Here is a 23,455-nt window from a genome sequence, read left to right on the forward strand (position 1 = left end):
TTCCTGCATACGATCTATCTGAAGGTCGTCAAGATTTATGTACATACATCAAGCTAGAAACCACGTGGGTGAAACGGAACATCCAGTAGGAGAGAAGGTCGATACACATTTTGAAATCCGGAGTAGCAATCACTGAACACCACAACCGCTCTAATGCCTCTAGCCTGTGAACGCCGGTGGCAGCGCTGCACCATAGTAAGAGAACAACATCCGAGAGCGTGGAATAGTAAATTGATCAAATAAGGTCTAGTGCATCGAGTTCTAGCGCATCTAGTACTTACCCTCAACTGTGTGTGTTGTGCGATTAGAAATGCGCCCGTGCAGGGGGTGGATGGTGCAGCGGGTGACGACGTCGGGTTGTTTTGCTGCGACGGCCTTTGCAGCGGGTTGTTGCATACAAACTGCAATTGCAGTTTTGCCGGTGTGCGAGACATTGAATTCCAGTTGAAGCGTATTAGAGAGATAACTGCTCAGTGTTGGCCGGAAAAGGGCAGCCTGCAGCGTGCGCGCGTGGTGAAGATGTGCATCGGTGCAGTCCGGCAGGGTTCTCGAATAGAACGAAACAGTGGTGACCGTCAATTATGAAATTGCGCCATACGTGCGGCGCTCTGATTCTTGCCAAGTGGCTAGGAGCTTTTCCACCGGGCTCTCGGTTGTTGACAGTTTTTTTTAATGTGATACTAAGCTATATAGGCAAACGACTAACTAGCTGTGGCGAACGTGTTCGTAAATAGTAGGCATAATGACATTTCCACCTGCAAATGTGTGTGTGCGGTGCCAGGTTGGGAGAGCTATGATGGCGGAAAATATTGTGTAATTTTCAGTTACGGTGCGCTTTCCAGGTTCGAAAATTCGGTAGAATCCGTTTGAAACAGTCCGAACACGTGTGATTGGGAGCTAAAAGTGTTAAGTTGGTGCGAATTGGTGGAGTCGAGCTTTGTGAAACAGGAAAAGGCCTAATATCAAGTGATTTAAGATTTGAAAATCAGATCCTTCTGCTGAGGTGGCAATACGGAAAAAGCCGATGCGTATGGCCTCTACAATAAGGGGATTGCGTTTCAAGTGCACCGAAATAATTAAGTTATACGTTGTGACCATATGTTCCAAATGTTGTTTTATGTCTCTTTATACATCTCTATGCTTAAATATAGTGTGTCCGTGATTTGAAAAGAGCAGTTGTGCACTGAAGGAATTTAATCCAGTTATTCCAATGTACGAAATAGTTTATGAAATCTGAATAAAACAGTGTAAATTGGAGAAAGTTAAAAATCCAGCGCAACAATAAGTTTTTGTACCGGAAAATCATCACTATGCAAATGGTGGAATACTGTAATTGAAAAATGCTCCACCGGGGGGTATTGGGTGTACAGTCGCAACAAGTATAGTAGAGCAGAAAAGCGAATAAAATAACCAACGACAAGTGCATTGTTCCTGTAGCGGGAAAAGAAGAAAACCTGGTGACGCAACTCTGGTTTCCTGCTCAAACAGATCCCGGAGACGACGACGATGGCGATGCAGTGTGTTTGGTAAAACTTGGGCTTCGAATTCATCATACCTTTGTACGCTGCCACCGGTGTCGAGTAAATCGAGCAACAGATGCCGACGATGGCGACGATAATGGATTGCAAACAACTTGCTTCATCATAGTGTAAGTGTTGATTTAAACAATTTCATGACGGTGCACATAATCAAACTGCATAGACGTTGAAATGGTTTTAGTGCAATTAAAAAATAATAAAAATGATCTTAGACTGTAATGGTCAAACGAGATGTGATTTAATTTTGAAATAAAAAAATATAAGGAGGTATTAGAGGTATTAGAAGTTATTGTTGAGCCTTTTGAGGATTTTGTAATTTTTCGTTTTAATGAAAACCTTTTTATCGTGGTCGATGGTCGTTAACTTCCATTTGTCTTCTTCTTCTTCTTCTTATTGGCATTACATCCCCACACTGGGACAGAGCCGCCTCGCAGCTGAGTGTTCATCATTAAGCACTTCCACAGTTAAGGTTTCTAAGCCAGGTTAACATTTTTACATTCGTATATCATGGGGCTAGCACGATGATACTTTTATGCCCAGGGGAGTCGAGACAATTTCCAATCCGGAAATTGCCTAGACCGGCACCGGGAATCGAACCCAGCCACCCTCAGCATGGTCTTGCTTTGTAGCCGCGCGTTTTACCGCACGGCTAAGGAGGGCCCCATTTGTCCATGATCGAATTATCTACAAAGTGTCCTTACTTGCTGTTTTCCCGTAATAATGGTAGTTGTTATTTTATAGCAGCATCCTTTCGATTATATCTGACATCAGTAAGTTTATATTCCTTGATTGCCCTAATGACCTAGTTTCGATAAAAGAAAAACCTTGTTGAGCTCTTCCTTTTCAAACAACAGACATTGCCATGACATAATTCAATATTGACTTATGTAAAGAGAGAATAATCATTATTCCAACATAGATCCAGTTAAGCGTGGTAGCCGTTGGATTGCAATTAAGGATGAGAAGCGTATTTATCGATGTATTAACAAAGAAGTAGGATTATATGCAATATGTCACCGAGGAAACTGGTCGTATGAACGTTAAGTAAAAGATACTCTTTTTAAAAATTCTTTATTACAAAATAGGGTACATGGGTCAAACCTTAGCCTAATGTATTGTGGTTGAGCACCTTTATCATTTTAATTCTTCAAATATTGAAGCTCTAACCATATTTATGCCATCAGACAGCTTGCTTACTTTTGGTTATTATGCCAAGAAGCCAAAAACAACAATAATTGCAAAAAATTGTGCACAAAAGCCATAAAAAATCTCAAATGAAATGAAATTTATGTTGGGCAAATTCTCCTAATCTTAGCTCTGGTGGTGGATGCTCTTTCAGCCCATAAAGGACGATATTTTTGGCCGACATTTTGGCTAGATGGGTTTCGACCTAATGGTTTGTTTGGCCAAATGACATATTCGGGCAAACTCCATATTGATCTTTTTTGTCGTTTGGTGCCTTATCGAATTTCTGCGCCGTGTGCCCTACCTCACCACAACGACAACACAAGTTGCTAAGGTCTGGGCTCTTGCAGTCATGAACTTGTGTCCCGACTCTAAGCACCGATAGCACCTGTCCACTGAAGGCGGCTGGAGTTTGCGCACTGGGAGAATGACCAGCCGATCTTCAACTTCCTTCGCTCCATCACCTTTTTGGCTTCCGCAACCGATAACCTAAGGTAGGCTTCCCTTATCGACCTCGTCCGCGTTCGTGACCTCGTCCAGTTGCTTGCACTTTGCACTTCCCCAACGACCTCACCTCGGCGTTATAACCCTATATTCCGTCCCGCTAGCTTGCGCTGAATGATACATCGCACATCCTAGCCTAGCGCCCGTATCGACTTAAGGACGTCGGCGTTCTCATCCTTGTCAGTTTTCACCAAGAAGGCCTCGCCCCTGTCTTTAGCCTTCTTTGCGGGTCGAGATGCACTCGACTTCTGCTTTGACCTACTGACCATCCGCTATGGATGTTCGGTCCCTTGTGCCGATGGCACTGGCCGGCTGGTACCCTCTTGCGGCCTGACGACTTGCGTCTGGTTGGTCCCTTTCGGTTTTTTGGGCCGAAAAGTCCCCTTCTTGGGTCGATGCCCTTCGGGCTCTTTTGCACCCCGATTTGCTCCGTCTAGACGACGTTTGGCCTTTATGGTCGCACGTCGTTTGGCTTTGCTCTCAGCGCCTTCGCCGGATTGCTGCCTGAGCCGTCTCGGGTTGGGCGCAGTATTTTCTTCATTGGCCGTCAGGGCGAAATCAATCGCCTCTTGGGCCATAGTCGCTGCACCAAGTAAAGAGAAGGCATCGGTATGGGCAACTTTGTCGGCCTTCTCTCTTCCTACCACCTGCCTGATAAAAGCGTCATGTTCTTGTCTTGCGACTAGGAGCATCCAAAGGTTCTGTTTCAGTTCCTTACTGATGTGCTGCCTTGCGCTGGGGAACTCGACGACCACCTGCATCCTGGTTAGTGGCTGTTGGGGAGCCTCTGGTGCTTCTGGTTGCAGCCTCCCTCACTCCGCTCTCCGCCTCCCGGGGAGGAGACCTCACCGAACCCCCTTTGGCAAAGGGGTTACCACTTCCATAGCTAACACATCGTCAAAAGAAGATTTAGTTTTTTGAATCACTAATTATGTATTGTTGGGTCCCCCTTGTGGCTGCCGTCGAATACTACTGGAGTAGTCGTCTTTAATGATTCCATGGTTTTCTTTGCATCCCTTACTTACGTGTTGATAGCTGTGTGACCCCAAATTGTCGGAGCGAAATGCAACGACAGCAGCTCTACGTGGGAGCGTGTGCACGCCACTGGGATTTGACGAGAAGAACCCGATTTGACTACTAAAAGAACCCGCACTGGTTGCCAACACCCTCGGGGAATACTTCGCCTCCCTGGTAGCCACAGACCTGTAACCGGCCGAAGCACAATTGCCACTCGAAATTTGACTCTCAGCGCCACCTTTATTCTCGCGGACCCTCCCAACTGCCTGTTGAACCTACCCTTTTCAGCAAGTGAGTAGGCCCATGCACTCTCCAAGTGTAATGGGAACACATCCGGGCCGGATGAGTTGGGGTATCCTATGCTGAAACGGCGCAGTGCAAAACACAAAATTTCGGCAAATCGCGCGATCGTTCTGTGGTCAGAAACAAGAGCCAACACGCACTGCAGCTTGGCCACGATCTCATACCTAACCGGACCATACCACGCCAGCAGAAGCAGCTTGTGCGAAACCGGAATTTTCCCTTTCCGGCAGAGAGTCCTCAAGGCCATCTGCTGCAAGGCAGCAAAAAAGCTGGAGAAATAAGCTGATCGATGCCTCCCGTCAAAGTCGAAAACTCCATCGCCGCGCGCTTCCGGAGGGGCGATAACTCCGAGGAGCTAAGGTCGGTCATCAAGCTCGTGGCCACTCGTTTCCGGAACCGATGGTTCCGTGTCTAGCAGAAGGGTAGGTTTCGGTGTTTCTGGTAACAATCTAGCCAGGTCTGAGAGCCTACCGCCTCAATGTAGCGTATTTTCGGCCGAAGCTGCAGCCATATTCGTCGCTGCCACCCTTCCAGCAAACAAACCGATTGCGAACCTTACGGACTCGGCCAGTGTGGTGGCTGCCCTCCAAAGCCACACACCAAAGCACCCGTGAATCCAAGGAATTCTTGCAGGTATGGCACCAGACACCTGTTTCGCCTGGATCCCAGACCATTGTGGCGTCAGGGGAAACGTAGAAGCCGATGCCCTAGCAAGCGTTGGGCACGAAGATCTTCACTACACCCGCTCCGTCCCGCTGGCCGACGTTAAAAAGTGGACAAAAAGTGTCGTCGGCCAGGATTGGGCGCGGATAGCAACCGCACACTATCCGTGAGGAAGATCAAAGGATCTACTGGCCCATGGAGGGAACTGACTTCCCAGAAACAGCAGGAGATCGTATCGAGGTTACGGACCGGACATACAAGGTGTTGTGACGGTTTTCTCTGGCTCGAAATAAACTGTTTTGAAAGCAGGGATCCTTTTGCACAGCTTCAAAACTAGAATATATTTTCCGTTATTTATTTTTTAAATAACGATATTTATATAATTTACTTACAATCTTGTTTGAATTTAATATTTCCCCAACCGATTCCATCACAACTCTAAACTTATCCAAGCTAAATTTATTGCTTTCGTGTGGAAGTATATGGCATTACCACACATTTAATTGCCAGTGTTGCCAGTTTCACGAAACCTATCAACTATTCTCAACACTCCCACCCGTGAAACTAGTAACATTCTGGTCTATTATGTACTTCCATCCAATTTAACTTATAACCATTTGAATGAACCATATTTCGCCAAATAGTCCCTCCTGGATCAAAAACATTATTTTCCGAAAAACGGTCTTGCTTGAATTCGTATAATCTATCATGCTTTCTATTGCCCGCCAGACCCATTTCCAAACTTGAAATTGATTTTGTTTCATTTTTCTCTAGTGCGAATGCATCCAGCCTGCTATATTCCCTCACGCTTATTGGTATTACTGCTACCACTACCACTTCATCACTACTGTTCCGTAATGTTAGCAATTCTGTACATTGTTCTTTCATCCCAGTGCCTGTTTGAGCGGCACCAGCCGTATTTATCAGTTTCTCATCACCGGAGCCAAACTCATTCGTGCCGGATGATACGATGAAACTTACGTTAGCCGAAATATTTGGTTGCGAAGCCGTCTCCAATTTATGAGCGTCGTCAGCTACGACACATGAAGTCTTTGGCAGAAGAATTGCTGACACAGATGCGGTTTTGCGAAGAGGAATTACACAGCTATCTCGTTGACTAAACTTCTCTTTTATAGCTTCCTTCTTCGCACGGAATGTAGACTCAATTTGCTTAGCAGCTGCATCATAATGTTCATTCAGCCGCGCCAGCTCTCGTTCGTATTCCTGTTTGATTCGTAACTCTTTCTGGCTATGTTCAATTAGCCATGACTTGTGTTGCTCCTCTAGTAATGCGAGCTTTGTATACAAGTCCTCCATGACGAATCCTTTTGTATGGGCAGTTAGATTCTTTGAAGAATGTTGTGACGGTTTTCTCTGGCTCGAAATAAACTGTTTTGAAAGCAGTGATCATTTTGCACAGCTTCAAAGCTAGAATATATTTTCCGTTATTTATTATTAAACTAACGATATTTATATAATTAACTTACAATCTAGTTTGAATTCAATATTCCAGCAACCGATTCCATCACAACTCTAAACTTATCCAAGCTAAATTTATTGCTTTCGTGTGGAAGTATATGGCATTACCACACATTTAATTGCCAGTGTTGCCAGTTTCACGAAACCTATCAACTATTCTCAACACAAGGGTCTCCCACAACTTTGGTGGAGGCCCTTTCCGACCTCAATGTGATCTGTGTGGAGTCAGTAACAGCGTGAAGCATTTCACCTGTAGATGCCCTAAATATGAATTCCCTAGGGAACTTTATGGGATCCTAGGCAGGATTAGAGAAGCTCTAGGAGAAGATGAAGCCATAATGGCAGCTCTCTTTTGCTTCTTGAAGGATGCCGTGCTTTATCACCAAATATAGGACCCCCGAACACCTTCTTTCGGGAACAGGATCCTCTGTAGAGGCGAACGGGCCTCTACAGCCTCAGCCTCTTCAGCCTCCTCCTCTATTTTTCAGCCTTTTATTGACACGACATTCTGCCATGTCTTCGTAATCTTCTTCACCTTTTCATCAAGGTTTCAAGAGAACATACATTCGAGCAAGATGGCTCCTCCGAAAAAGTTCGGGCTCTGAAATTGCCATTTATCCAAACACTTGGCATTCGAACCTTTCTATGAAAGGACTGAATGATCCGATAGGATCCATTAAGGCAGAAAAGGCTGAAAAATATGAACAAAAGATAGACAGACCTTAAACATAGCCCACATCCTTCAACAAACACCGGAGAACAGCGCACCAAAATTCAGGACTACGGAACTTCATCAGGAAGCCAAACTGCGATGCTGACAGAAATGCGGTCCATGCTCCAGGAGGAGCAGCACCACGACTACCCCGTGATTATTTGTGAAAGTGTCATCATCTTTTTATTCATCTTGTCGTTTATTTCGTTTATTTTATCTGTTTTACAATTAGTTTGCTTTTTAAAGTGTTAGGTTAATCAAAAATAGTAATAAGTAAATCAACGGGCGAGCCCTAGGTTGGCACGCAAGGGGGGCCCATCCGGCCCACCCTTCCCTTTTTCATCAGCACACAAATAGGCATCGTGGCGGAACCCTTGGTTAGACCGCGAAGGGAGCTCTTCAAGCTTATTTCCATACCGGTGTTGAACTTAATCTAAAATTTAAAAAAAAACTCCGAAATAGAGATTAAAAAAAAGAGAAGAGGACGAGTCATTGGCCTACTTCCACACAGCAGGCAAAGCTTGGTGGCAGGATTGGACAGCGTGCTACAAGGCCCGCCGCGGTTTTAGGGGACGGAAGACAACCTATCCAATATCCATAAACGCATAAACCCACTCGTCAGTGTTACCCAGCTCTACTAAGAAAGTAGAATGTCAGACTGCCAGCCCTTGCTTTCACAATATTTCAATATCCAAGACAAGATCCGTGCCGGCCAGAATGCCATAATCAGGATCTTACTGGTATTGATCCTGATGAGCCAATTGGCACTCCCTGGGCTCCTGTGCGCTTTGAGCGGCACACAGTCGCTTTGATAGGACCTGCTTGCGGATGCATGCTTTATGTAGAACAGCGGGTCTCAACCTTTTTCTTGAGAGGTACCCTTTCGATCTTTTGCATTCATAGAGGTACCCCTATTTTTTCGTTGTAAATGAAGATTAGATAAGTCACAAGAACGAACCTAAAATCTAACTGGATATAGGGCTTTCCAAAAAATTGTCTGAAATTTTCGTTGTTCCGTGAAACTTTCCAATCCAAATTAAGCTTCTATATCAAGAAGCGACCTACAAAAATGTTACGAGGGGGTCAAACGGACCCCTGTTGACTCCCTGGGCACCGGATAGTCAGAGCTATGGAACTTTTCAAGAGTTTTTTTCAGTTGTAATAGCTTCTAAGACACTATGATTGCGTTTTCTTAGTATTTATTGAACTTACGGGTATAAATCGTTTGTGTATGTGTGTGGGGTGGTGTTGGGCCGATCTGCCATGGACTGCCGAATTGCCTCGTGGTGAGCTATTGTCTGGGATGATAGTTGCTTGGGTTTTCTGACAATCGTAGTTATCCGCACGACGTATCGAGGGTCTGGAATAGCTGGCGACTCAAGGATTGTCACAGCGGTAGGTGGTAGATGTTGACAGCGTACAAAGGTGGTCACTTGGTTTTTGCTTCTCGATAAGAAGGGGGGTTCTGGGCAGGCATTGAAAGCGTGAGTGAAGTGGACGAGAATTGATCTAATTGAATCATAGCATCCTATGCCAGTGAGTGAACAGCCTTGCTCAGATGGATACCAAACAATGATTATGAGCGATCGTTGCTGCGTAAACAACGAGCAACAGAGTTCGCCAAGCCAAACTTGGTATGGTATCCAGGGAAGCTACGATTGGAGCATTTGTGTTACGCTCGCTCTACTAGAATAAAACCAAAACACATCAGGTGTTCTGCTTCATTCACTCTGTTTTCAAGTAGCTAGAATGGAGGAGAGAAAGTATCAAAGCCTCTCATGCAGTGTATCAGAGTTCCATTCTTATAGCGGACTTAATTTTCCTAATGTCTGGAAAGATTTTTCTAACAGCGTGTGGTAACAACACTCATTGTTAGGTTACCAAGTGATTTGCCTCACTCCGTTGTCTCCCATTGGTGAGCGATGAAGATCTTTAAACATTGAATTAACGAGCGCCAAATTTCAACGATCTAGAAAGCATCAGCGATTAGGCCGCAGTAGAGCATCAAGTTGGCATGAATTTAGCCGATTTTTACTCATGATCTGATTTTTTTCAATGCCTGGTTCTGGTCGTTTTTTTCCATTATTTAGCGTATTTCGGCCAACGGTCTGGATGACTGGCTAGAGACCGGCTTATGCTGGGCGTTGGACGTTTTCACGAACTCTATCCGACACTTTTGGGCCCTAATAGCGTGGTTGGCGGGTGCAGAAGATGAGGTTACGAGGCTACTTGGTTGGTCAATCGTTCATGCAATCCTATCTGATTCAATTAGTGATTGTTCACCGAAACCAAATCTAAATCTTTGCATTCAATGAGCACCGAGAAACATTCGGTAACAACTTGGATAACGTGTTTTAAAACACTTGGTTGTAACTTTGATATCTTCCAATTAGAATCCATCAAGGTTTAAGTTGTGGATTGGAAAAGCTTGCATGGAACCAATGTAGTTCTTTCCGACCCTAGGAGCTCTTTTTTATTGCCTTCCTCGTATACTAAGTATTAGTACATACGTCTGTTCTTAAATCCTCTTTCATTTGTGGCAGTCTATCAATTTGCATATGGCAGTCCGTTTTGCTATCCGGCAATGCGTGCGAGGGGTGTGTGCTATATGTGTTTTTACAATTTTTGTTGCTAATTACATTTGAATTTAATTAATTATACACTGCATTCTGTTTTTACATGATTTACATTTTCTCAATTTTCCGCTCATACATTCAAATAACTTTTAAAGTGTGAATGCTAATAATAAATAATTTTAACATTTTTAAGTTTTACAATTTCTTCTCCTGTACATACAATCCATTAGGCTTTTTTTATGCAGCTAGCATGTTTATTAAATATCATCGATAATCGATTTTTATTTGTACCGACTGGGACTGGCAAACTCGGGATGAAATGTCTCAACGGTAACAAAACTTTGAGGACTTGTGGAGGCTTCCGAGCCTCTTGAAAGAAGGTTTCCGAGTTTTTTGAAAGGAGGCTTCTGAGCAGCTTAAAAGGACGCTTCTTAGCCTCCTAAAATAATATGCCGATCCTCTTGAAAGGAAGCTTCCGAGCCTCTTGAAAGGAGGCATAAAAAGCCTCTGGAAAGTAGACTTTCGAGCCTCTCGAAAGGAGGCTTCCGAGCCTTTTGAAAGAAGGCTTTCGAGCCTCCTAAAATAAGAATTTCGACCCTTTTGAAAGGTGGCTTCCGTGATTGAGAGGAGCCTCTGGAAAGGAGGCTTCCTAGCTTCTTGAATTGGACTTCCGAGCTTCTTGCAAGGTGGCCTCTGAACCTCTAGTAAGTGTGAAGGTGAGATATATTAGACAATGGGTAATCCACTTCCAGCGTGCATTGATGATATATATGCAAATATCATCTGTATAACGGTTCGGTTGCCAACAATGACCAGGGAATAGCAGGCCATGAGTTTGCCTTTTTCCTCGTCGGGCTACGAACGGAGTTGCACGTTTGATAAGACAGCACATTAGCGATCACACCAACGGATAGCTCGTTCGACGGAATTTGGCCACACATTTGGCGATCCTACCAGGTTGGTCCTGGTTGAAAATTATTGTTTTATCCCGTAGGGCGTGATTGGGACATTTTTTTTTTCGGTTTCGACTTGTGATGTCCAAGACGCTCTGGAAGAGCGTACTGTAGTCTGAAAACGTTTTGACCATAGTGGCTATGACATACATTTTAGGAGGAGAGATTTTATCTGTATTACATTGATTATGTTTGTGTTTTACCATATATATTTATTGTCCGAAGAACTTAATGTTGATGGGTAACGATATCAACTTGTAGAAGAACGGTAAATTATTATGCGGGATGTAATCATGCAATGACAGGCATACATATAACTTTCAATTGATTACTGTTGAAATGCTATAGAATACGCAAATAGTAGACCAAGAACCAGTTGCAATGCAGAGCAATTAAAGATGAAGAGATTGTAGACAAAAAAACTTGAATAGTTTATATGAATGTTTGCAATTTTAATGTTGGTTTGGGATTACAACTTTGTTCATAAAATGGGAATATTACAATATAATTGCAATAAAATATATTGCAATAAAAAATTTGCAATTCGGATTCATGCATTGAATTTGAGTATCGGACTGGAAAATCGTGAATAGCAGGCCATGAGTTTGCCTTTTTCTTCGTCGGCCAACACGAGCGTCGGGCGTCGGACAGCACTTTAGCGATCACACCAACGGACAGCTCGTTCGGCGAAATTGGGTCACACAGGAAGGAGACTTCCGAGCCTCTCGAAAGGGTGTTTCTAAGCCTTTTCAAAGAAGGTTTATGAGCATCTTGAAGGATGCTTCAAAGCCTCTTAAAAAAAGAATTCCGAGCCTCTTGAACAAGACTTTCGAGCCTCTTTAAAGGTGGCTTCCTTTTTGAAAAGAGCCTTCCGAGCCTTTCGAAATGAGGCTTCCAATCCTCTTGAAAGGAGGCTTCCGAGTATCTTGAAAGGAGACTACCAAGGCCCTTGAAAGGAGGCTTCCAAGCCTCTTGGAAGAAGGCATCCGAGCCTTTTGAAAAGGAGCTCCGGAGCTTTTTGAAAGCAGGTTTCGGACACAGTCGATTATATTTTGTAAATTAATATTTATTTTGATGCACATATTTTGAGCATGAAAATAAACACATGAGCTTCAATTTTATATTAAAATCTATATAAATTTACACGCTGCTTGGAAGGAGGCTTACCAGACACTTAGATGTAGGCTTCCAAGCCTTTTGCCACCAAGCTACTGAGTTTTTTTTTGGGAAAAAATTCTCAAATGGAGTTTTCCAAACTGGTAGATTCTAGATTTTAATTCAAGCTTATTTTAAACATCTTGTTCAACATTATGTCTTAAACAGGAAGATTTTTTGACCATTTGTTTTAGTCATTTGTTGAAAGTCGTTTGTCCTCTTGATCTTTTTTCGCACAGCCCTTTCATACACTGTGCTGGTTGGGGTGGTCAGGATTCAAAAGTCTTTGTTTACTGATCGTCATGCATATTATGCACATTACAAAGCTGTAGAATAGAAAAAATACAATTATAAGATCTGTATCAATAAGTTTTTATTAGAATTGTAATATATCTGCCATTACGCATTCTTGTCCGAGGTACCCCCTGGGCCAGTGAAGGTACCCCCAGGGGTACATGTACCTCAGCTTGAGAACCTCTGTTGTAGAGGTTTAACAGAGCCCACTGCTAAATCCCAGCACGTCCTAGGCAGCTCTTTAACTCACAGAAGCCATGGGGAGGGGTCACAAAGCTCTTGGACATAGTCCAAGCTGCCTCAAGATGTGGTGTATGTGTGTTTTGTGTGTGCGCGTGTGTGTGTTTTGTGTGCAAAATTTCTCGTCAATTTGTTTGGTACTTACCCTTTCACATTGAATTTCTCCGTAGTTTTTGAAGAAGTTTGCGAAAAAAAAACCGAACCGAAAGTCGGCCATCATGAATTCCCATATTGCATGGGTTACATGCCCTTTAAACAACTCGGAAGTCTGCCATAGGTATTTAATTCCTAAATGGCGCCAAACATCGTTTTCCGGCTTCTACTCGAATGAAGTAAAAGTAATACGAGGTGGTGGAATTAAATGGAATTGTACTAAACTCGTCTTATGATAGTGAAAACATTCCACTAAAAAAGAGCTAATTAATTTTCTAGAAAAAAAAGGTTAGACTCTTTGGCGTAGTGTTTGACGTGACAAATTATGATCGTAGAATGATGAATCACGGTTGAATGTTCTCTGAATTTCATTGATTGCTCCAATGTCAAAGTCTTTGGTGGTCTTAACAGCTGCTGGTTTCTCAGAGTATGTGGTTATTGATATTGATATGTCGCCAATCATCAATCACGGTGTAAGATAAGCGTGGTTCTTTAATCACAAAATTCTCGTTGTTAAAATATAGGAGGAAAATAAACGGACCTCCTCCTACTCATTAGGTATCGGAAAAGCTATCTCCAATATTGAAACCGTTAGTTTCCGTCCTGTAAGATATGAGTGAAACCTTCGCAGCAGATTTCCATGGATACCCAGTCTGTTCAATTTAGCAATAACTATGTCATGATTCAGCTTGTCGAAGGCTACAGATAGGTCAGTATAAATTACACCAGTCTGAGCTCGATCTCTCTTTTTGAAGGCCAAAAGTCGTAAGCTAATCTTGTTCATGGAAACAATAGTTTTATTTATATAGAAACAATTTAAAGCTCTCCCGGTAATGGTCATCCTATTGATTGGGTTGGCTCTTGAGATTTTTATGTTGATAAGAACAATGTGCTTCGGATTTCTTCATTTAAAAAGTTTTTCTTTCAAAAATCATACACACTAACTTAATCTGTGAATCAAAAACACGGGTAAACTATAATACAACCCCAAAACTTGACAATTTGACGAGTCGTCTAAAATATGTACTTTTTCTAGCTTCTACAATCTCGATATTTTCAGTAACAATCCTGTTTGCTTAAATCATCGCAACTTCCAGGATTCAATATCCTCGTCAACTGAAATTGATTGACCTGTCTCGTGCTCGTCTGGCGGTCTGACGGCGCAATTCATTCTGTAGGGGGAGTTTGTATTTGTGTTTCACCTGTAAGTGATATGAATAAATATGATACAGCTACCTGCTTAGGGTGGAAGTAGATGGGAGGCAAACAAAACGCGCCCCGTTGCTTGGTGGCTGTTGCCAGTGATGATGATGACGATGGAAACTGGGATAGATTTTTCTACTGTGTCCACATTATGCCACAATATGAGATAACGAATTTCTTGTGTGGTGGTTGTTGATTGTAGTCAAAACCTCACGTTTGGTGGGAGGGAATTTCAAAACAAATATAATTTTGAAATAGATCTTTGAATATTTGTGGTCGATGTGCTTATGGATGTTCAATACGACATTCAATTTTGTAAAAAATGGATCCTCATTAATAGCGAAACGGTGGGGCCTATTTTGGCCTTTAGGAATCAGAACATGAGTTCTCATGACAATACTTCTTGATAAAATTTTATTTATTATGAATTGGGAGCAGTCCCTTTTCAAGCAGAACCGACTGGGTATGGAAAAGATCGACTCTACATAAAATCATAAACGATGGTTGAATCATGGAAACCATTAAGAAACTTCAGAAAATTATGTGTGGCGACATCATTTTCTAAACTTTCTTTATGATTTGGGTGAAATATAGTTATGCAAAGTATAATATGATTGTATAAGAAATGGTTGATATTATTCGGTCTCTGATTTAGTTGTATTCTTCGGCTCTCATTGAAACCTCGTTTCTTCAATACTTGCTTCTAGAAGTCTATGAAAGGTTAAAAAATTTACAAATAATATTTAAAATGATGCTCAGTTATGGATCTTTGGACTTAAAACTGAAAATCAAAGAATTATTATCAAAAATGATTACGTAGTGTGTCAAAAATATATCATATTAAAACTCACATAATTAAAGTGATGTCGGTGTTACTCACGGTTTCCCTGCAAGGAAAAGAAAGAAACATGTACCTTTCCCGTACATGTAATTCAACTTTGGTAAATGCAACTATTTTTATTTCACGCAAATAAAATCCTTCTAAAGATCATCCCTTATTTCGTTCTGCGTATACCGGATTGACTTAGTCAATGAACGCTGCAAATGAATTCCAATCAATCCTGACTCGGACAAAAATTGCATCACGAATGCCGCCTTCGCCGTCTCCGCGCCACAACACCGGCCAAACAAACAAATTCCGGATGAAAACCACGCGCCTCATGCGGTTATGCAATCGCTCGTTCACGGCGGAAGGTGGGTGGGGTTTGGGTTGACTGAGAACGGGCAAGACCTGGATGGCTTCGCGCGGTGTAACACACATTCCTGTATTTGTGCATGTACCTAACCCACAGTCCAGGGCTACCGACATGTCCACATTTTTCGCAAACCAACAAAGGCCTCGCATGTAAAGCGTGCATGGAATTTTGAATCACGATGAGATGGGGTGGGTTTACATCCACCACACACATAGTCCTTGTTTCAGTGGAGGGTCAATCATCGTCAGCAACGTTATTATCATCATCGAATGTTTGTTTGTGTCAATCATAGACAGGTAAATATGATACACGATTTATTTGCGGCGGGCATCATGCAATTCCGCTGTGAGAACCGATTGGCGGTTAGGGGTGATCATTCGGTGATGGTATATCACGCTTTCATCACATTGTGTGTTTGTTTATTGCTTGCAATACTAGCACGAATGAAAAATATACTTTACTTTTTGACGTAGGACGACAACATACTAGCGAACAATGTGTTCGGAAAGCAATCCGAAAGTTTGACCGTTAGTTTCAATATATGCAATTATAGGTATTAACGATGCATCTAGAATCAGTGAAGTTAATGCAAAATTTCAAACTCTTCCTCGTCATTCGAAAAGCTTCAAAATTTGCGTTTACGTTTAGGTTTACGTTAAAAAATGAACAAACCGTGGATATTCGGTGCATCGTTTTGCTCTTTTGCAGTACAAAATCGTGCGTCGAATAAGAATTTAAATTTAATACATTTACCTTTCTCACAAAGTGCACTTTTTCCGTGCAAATGACAAAAAGCCAGTTCTGAAAATTCGTCCCAATAAGCTACAATTTTTGAAAAGTTGCTTGTTATTGAAATGTGGAAGATGCATCATTGACCATTAAGTTGTATTCCGTATAATAGTCGCGCGACAAAACATTTGCATCCTGAATATAAGCTCTTATTTTCAACTCTTCTCACATTTTCGGAGAGCTTCGCGATTACGTAATTTTTTATCGTTTAGTCGTTTCGTAAACTTCTTCTTCTTCTTCTTCTTATTGGCATTACATCCCCAGACTGGGACAGAGCCGCCTCGCAGCTTAGTGTTCTTTGAGCACTTCCATAGTTATTAACTGCGAGGTTTCTTAGCCAGGTTACCATTTTTGTATTCGTATATCATGAGGTTAACACGATGATACCTTTATGCCCAGGGAAGTCGAGACAATTTCCAATACGAAAATTGCCTAGACCGGCACCAGAAATCAAACTCAGCCACCCTCAGCATGGTCTTGCTTTGTAGCCGCGCGTCTTACTGCACGGCTAAGGAGGGCCTTGTTTCGTAAACTATTAATTATCAATAAAACATTGTCAGGCAGTTTCAAATACTACTGTTCACAGGTAAAAGTATGGAGTGATTTTAAATATGTTTTCATACACATAAGGGTGGACCACACTTATATGAAAAAAATTAAAATAATTTTTTCGAGACGTATACCCCCTGAAAATAAAGTTTTTTGCTTCCAGAAGGTACTGTGAAAATTTCAGCCAGATCCGTCAAATCTAAGTGGATGCTCAACAAGCTTGAAGTTCATATGGGAAAAATCTACTCAATATATGGAAAAAAATGCATACTTTTCACTTTTTTATCTCTATGTGGCGCTGTAGTCATTCAATCCCGCTCATTAGTTACATTTATAATCTTTATCTTATTGTGAAGAGGCTCCCGAAAACCGCGAGTGGTTTTATCAAAAAATGAAAAAGTTATAGAATGCAGAGTAAACGTTGATTTTTCAGCAAAAGGAAAACGCGCCATCCAGCTATTCTACATCGGATTGCATCGGACATCGGATCGATTTGTTTCCATTTACTTGGTTTGTTCGATACTAGTTTTAAAATTGACTGAAATTAACGATATTAGGACTCACTACCTTCTCCGGTCGACTTTGTATGCAAATTTGTTGGATGAAGCGTTTTACCTCAGGGAAGTAATTTTTTTTTCAACTTTTTTCATCTAGGTATAACTTTTATATTTTTTTTGACAAAATCACTCGCGGTTTTCAGGAGCCTCTTCGTAATAATGCAAAGATAAATGTAAAGTAAATGTTACTAATGAGCGGGATTGAATGACCACAGCACTATATAGCCGCACGAGCATTCGTGGCCGGCCGGAAATTCCCTAAAATTCGCCACGGTGGGTTCGCGAAAATTGTTCGATTTCAAACAGGAAGCTTAAGCGCCACCTCGTTAGAGGACTTCCCGCTCATGTTGAATTGTTGCCCGGTCTAAGACTCCGAAGTTGGTCCAATGGAAGAAACCTTCGAAGGAAGGTTCCAAGAACAATTCCGCAAACTCCACTTTCCTAGCGTCCGTCTTACTCAAAATTCATCAACTAGAGCGAACATTACTGACACGACCCTAACGCAACGTTTCAAAGACGAACTTATCCCATAAAGTTCAATTTATCATCATCGGAAGTTCCACTACTTGTACCTAGGTGGCGACCGTCTCGAAAGCTTGAACGGTTTCATTCACAACCAATGAATAAACAACGAAGAATCGCAGAAAGGAGAGAGCTCAAATGATCATTAACAGCGGGAAGAATATTGCGGAAAGTAGGGGGAGGGATAACAATTTCAAGATCATTTTCATATTGCTAGCTTTATTGTCTATTTCTATTATCTTTAGGCCTAATGATATACCCCTATATTTGTGTGCTCTCTACCCTACACTTCCACACTCTAACAATGACGTCACATGTGCATATGTTCTAATTACGCTTTACGCTTCCGCATTCTATTGTCGGCGGGCCGGCATTGTTCGCTCACCTTCCTCTATTGTCCGACGGCGTGGCTTGGGTCCCTTTGTTCGTCGGCTTGGCTTTGCTTCCGATAGCGTGGGAACCGCTATTGTTCACCGGCGTGGGAAAAGAAGCAGGAAACGCGTTGATCAATTCACCTACAGCGTTAAGCGGTCTTGCTGGTGAGTTGATTCCCGATCACGTGGTGGTCCAAAGACTTGAAACTTGACCGCCGATGCTGTTAAGCTTATCGACGGCAGACCGGCTTGGGGATTCAAAACGGCCCCGGTTACGGTTCGCACTACGTAGGTTCACAGGTGGGATCACTCACTTACGTGGACGTAGATGCGGGATGATGTTGGGCGCGATATGAACGGCGCGGCCCCTTCGGCCACCGATGGATGTGGGCCGGCGGCTTGCCTGGTGGATGTTCACGACGGTTGTTTCACGAGGTGCCTGTATCCGAAACATAAAGCCGTCGAACGGCTGTTCGACAGATAAAGGGTCAAGAGAGCAACGCAACATCACTAAGCACGACTTCAATACCTTTCTTAACTTTTCTTGGCTCACACTATAACGAATAATCGGCACTTGGGGGAAACTAGCTAATCCTGCAAAATTCAAACTGTTATTCACTGAGCTACCTCCTTTTTTAATTTATCTCACTTTTGAGAAATCGCGGATCACGGGAAAAACTTTAGAAACGTTTGAACTAACCAGGCAAAGTGAAATGGAATTTTGGAGCCCTCAGATTAAATAGTCAGGGCACAGTCATCTTTTCGCGAAGAGTTCCGAATCGGATTTCATGTTCGCGCTCTAGTTGCTGACTTCTCGCTCCCACCAGTAGTCATAAAGTTACGCTTCTTCGTTCTTTTCCCCAATCCCCAAAGGTTCTCCACCAAATTCAACATTCGGTTGATTCTCGATCGCGGGCAATCAATTAATTCTCGCGAGAGATGTAACGAATCTTCTGGAGGCTCAGGTGTTGTGTCTACCGATTGCATGGATGTAGGCGGACCTTTAATTTTGTCTTAAGCGCGTAGTTCTTGAAATATTATGCTGTTCTTGAGTCGTTCCATGTGATGTGGTGCAAAAAAAAACAATTAATTATAATTAAGAATTCAAATATTATTTACAAAATAAATCAAATTTGTTTCGTGTAACGGCCTACTGTTACAACTACCTAGAGGAAAAAAAGTGGAAAGTATGCCTTTTCCCATATATTTAGTCGATTTTTCCCATATAAACTTCACGCTCGTTGAGCATCTACTTAGACTAGACGAATCTGGCTGAAATTTTTACAGTAGCTTCTGGGAACAAAAAACTTTATTTTCAGGGGGTCGTCTCGAAAAAATGATTTTGAACTTTTTTATATAAGAGTGGTTGACCTTAGTACACATATATTTAATCGATCTTACTGTTCATTTAAATTGAAATAAATTAAAGCTGAGCTTGCTTGAAAAAATCCAATCAAATTTAATGTCGATACAAACATTTTCGAAAAAAATATGTCTTCCCACCTTAGGATTTTTTACTCAAAAATAATAATTTGAGGGGCAACAAAAAATGTCCGAAAAATGTTGAGTATTTTTAAAACATAATTTAACAAATCAGAGGATTTCCATTTATTTTTTAAACATTTTTTTTTTGCTAGCAGAGGTGACAAACTTCGTTTTGCCTAAAATTGAATAATTTCCTTAGTTTTTAGATTCGCAATTTATTAAGAAAACGTTTTATCATTCGATTCTCCAAGATAGGGATCTCGAACCATCATAGTATTTTTTTGCTTCAAAAACCTCCATATACCATATTTGGTTACGTTTGCTTGGTTAGGTCTCGAGTTATGTGGACATTTTTTTTTCACTTTTATGGGAGCCGTTTTTTAGACCTTGTTGTGCTGTCCCGTCGTAATCTAAAAAATCTCAATTTGCCCCGTTTTTTCATTAATTCTTCCAAAGAGCTCCAAAATATTATTCAACCAAATTCAATAGAATACAAACAAATTCAACAGGAATCCTAAACCAAATACAAAGAAAATGGACGAAACCCATAAAAAAATTGATGTGTTATGTTATTAGTTTTGCTTTTAAAAGAATTCTATCTACGCCGACTTTTCTTAAGGATTTTTTTAACAGTTAATGACAACATGTAACAACGGCCGGGAGATTTTTTCAAACAGTTCCATTTCAATGACTTTTTTTGCTTATTCTGAAGGCATTAAAAGTTGGCCACTTTCATCAGTAGATTGAACGGAACCGGTAACTTGGTAGGCAAATATATCCTGAAAATCAGGTCACGCCTCAACGTCAATAAAATGAAGCGCAAGGACAGACATTCTAATTTACAGATTGAGTTCATTTTCGATATTTTTTCTAGCGATGTCGGTAAGCGTTTTATTTCAAATCTGCTCTACCACATATTTTTCAATCGTTTGATTCTTTTCGAAACATTAAGAAAAACTGTAAAATTATTTATAAATCAGCTGAACAAAATCTAGTTTAAGGCAGCTTCAAATCGAGGGAAAATTTATTTGGATTTCGGTCCTCACTTACTTTAAAGCAGGTTCAGAGATCACGAGCTTGTCTGCAAATTTCGCTGTAAACCAGCCTATAAATTAGTCCCGGCTTTTTGGAAAGCACATGAGAACAAAATCAATGGACAAGATTCCTGTGGTGTGAGGTGCTACAGTCATTTAAATAAATTTCGATCAAAAAGGACTGTGAATTGATAAGATTTGACATTTATTCACATGCGCCAACCATATTCATGGAAATAATTTAAATTACATTTTATTAATATTCTTTCCTTGTTGAGATTCTTGTTATTCTTATCCGCAGATTTTCCCTCACTTATATTCATAAAAAAGGGTTTCAGCACGGGAAATCGGGAATTTAAATTATTTTTTCTTATCTCTTTTATGCCCAGACCTGCTTTAGGCAGAGTAGGTACTTTGACTATTTTTTTTATTTTCAATTGTTTAAAATTGGAAAAGTTTTTGATGTTGGTCAGTAATAAAATCCTTAATGTATGAATAAAATAAAATTTCTAAATTCCACAACTTTTTTAAAATATTTTAAAAAATGCGTATTTTTTTGTTTTTTCGTGTTTTTGTCCGCGCCCCTTTTAAGAGTGAAATATTTGAAGTTTATTATTTTTCCACAACTAACGATAGAAGGTTATGGTGGTGAATGATTCACTCTAAATATTTTCTCTAACTTCTTACACGTAAAATGAAAAATAAGTCCATAAATTTTGAAATTTCCAAAGCTTTTGAATTTTGTCACAAGGTTTTTTTTACATGTCCCGTTTTGCAAGTGCGTTTGTCCCGTTTTTTCACCGAAGTGATCTGGTCATCTGGTCCCTCCCCAGGCCATCTGCGAGTTGTGGGGCTTCGCCAAAGCAACCGTGTGCCGCTCAAAGCGCACAAGCCCAAGTCCTGGTGTTAGGTGGGACGCTAAACAGACCTGACACGATGGCCCTCCGACGAGACAGGAGGTTTGCGCAGGCCCAACAAGCCGCCTGTAAAACCAATAATTACGAGCAATATAAGATATAATACGAGTACGACTCGATATAAACGGCAAAGATCTAGGCGATGAATCAAGGATAACGATTGGAAGCTTGAAACATGAAACTGCAAATCGCTAAGTTTCGCAGGTTGCGACATGATGAGCTACGATGAAATACATCCCCGCAAGTTCGATGTCGTGGCGCTGCAGGAGATTTGCTGGACAGGACAGAAAGTGTGGAAAAGCGGGCATCGAGCGGCTACCTTCTACCAAAGCTGTGGTACGGCCAACGAGCTGGGAACCGGCTTCATAGTGCTGGGTAAGATGCGCCAACTTGTGATTGGGTGGCGATCAATCAATGCAAGGATGTGCAAGCTGGGGATTAAAGGCCGTTTCTTCAACTATAGCATTATCAACGTGTGGGCAGTGCAACACGAAGGGAGACCCGACGACGAGAAAGAAGCGTTCTACGAACAGCTGGAGCACACATACGATGGATGCCCACTGCGAGACGTCAAAATCGGAAATGTGTAGACCGGCCATCGGACCGGATAGTCTGCATATCGTATCGAACGATAACGGCCAACGATGCATAAACTTTGCAGCCTCCCGCAGAATGGTAGTCCGAAGCACTTTCTTCCCCCGCAAGAATATCCACAAGGCCACATGGACATCACCTAATCAAGTAACGGAAAACCAAATCGACCACGTTATAAACGACGGTAAATTCTTCTCCGACATCACGAACGTTCGCAGTTACCGCAGTGTAAATATTTGATCGGACCACTACCTCTTTGCAGTATGTCTGCGCTCAAAACTCTCGACGGTGTACAACACGCGTCGGAGTCGTCCGCCGCGGCTAAAGCGCTGCACTGGGTCATTACCAAGGTTTGGAAAGATAAGGTTCTGCCGCAGGAGTGGATGGAAGGTGTTGTGTGTCCCATCTACAAAAAGGGCGATAAGCTGGATTGTAGCAGCTACCCCGCAATCACTGAACGCCGCCTGCAAGGTACTATCCCAAATTTTATGCCGCCGACTAACACCAATCGCAAGAGAGTTCGTGGGGCAGTACCACAGATCAGGTATTCGCCGTCAGGTATTGCAGAAATGCCGCGAATACAACGTGTCCACATGGCATCTATTTATCGACTTCAAAGCCGCATATGATACAATTGATCGGGACCAGCTATGGCAACTAACGCACGAAAACGGATTTCCGGATAAACTGATACGGTTGATCAAGACGACGATGGATCGGGTGATGTGCATAGTTCGAGTTTCAGGGGCATTCTCGAGTCCCTTCGAAACGTGCAGAGGGCTACGGCAAGGTGATGGTCTTTTGTGTCTGCTATTCAACATTGGAGGGAATAATACGAAGGGCAGGGATTGACACAAGTGGTACGATTTTCACGAAGTCCGTCCAGTTATTTGGTTTCACCGACGTCATTGATATTATGGCACTTAGAGGATGGAGGAAGCCTACTTACTTACTTCTACTACATCAGACTGAAAAGCGAAGCTAATCGGATTGGGCTAGTCATCAACACATTGAAGACAAAGTATATGATAGGAATAAAGTCACTAAATATTATGTCTGGCGAAGACACTGACAGGTCACCAATCGAACTGTCATTTGCGGGATCCAATCGAACATGACGCTTCAAATGGGCTTTAACCAATGGAGAGTATTGAGATAGTGTTGATAAATATATTGGAAAATTATTCCAAAAATATAAAAAGCTTAAGTCCAAAGAAAAAGGTAAAGGAATTTGTTCTGGGATTTACTAGTCGAAAAACATTATATTTGATTTTCGCGAATAAATGTGTGAAAGAAACTTATTAAAGCTAATAATCGTGTGAGAGCTTGAACTTTTTTAAGGGCTGCCAAAATCTAACAAAAATTTTTTCTGATTGGAAAATCTCACGGATTTCACTCCGCCAGACTTTATAGCTAGTGACTTTTGATAGGAAGAGGCACAAGAGAGGACAACGTAAGCCACC

The 23,455-nt window shown here is 41.8% G+C and overlaps 1 protein-coding gene and 1 long non-coding RNA gene across 2 annotated transcripts in view; one reads left to right on the forward strand and one right to left on the reverse strand.

The window, feature by feature from the left end:
- Positions 1 to 795: 795 nt before the first annotated feature.
- Positions 796 to 23,455, forward strand: part of LOC134217620 (circadian locomoter output cycles protein kaput) — a 42,388-nt gene continuing 19,728 nt past the window's right edge. The window contains exon 1 of the mRNA XM_062696421.1: positions 796 to 1,648. The gene's annotated coding sequence lies outside the window, so the exon portion shown is untranslated. The remainder of the gene's footprint in view (positions 1,649 to 23,455) is intronic.
- On the reverse strand, positions 18,048 to 19,107 carry LOC134213999 (uncharacterized). The gene is made up of 3 exons (XR_009979593.1): positions 18,612 to 19,107; positions 18,492 to 18,556; positions 18,048 to 18,431 (listed from the first exon to the last, which is right to left on the reverse strand). It is a non-coding gene; the product is annotated as an uncharacterized LOC134213999 (long non-coding RNA).

Source organism: Armigeres subalbatus, chromosome 2, assembly GCF_024139115.2.
Source record: "Armigeres subalbatus isolate Guangzhou_Male chromosome 2, GZ_Asu_2, whole genome shotgun sequence".
NCBI classification, from domain to species: domain Eukaryota; kingdom Metazoa; phylum Arthropoda; class Insecta; order Diptera; family Culicidae; genus Armigeres; species Armigeres subalbatus.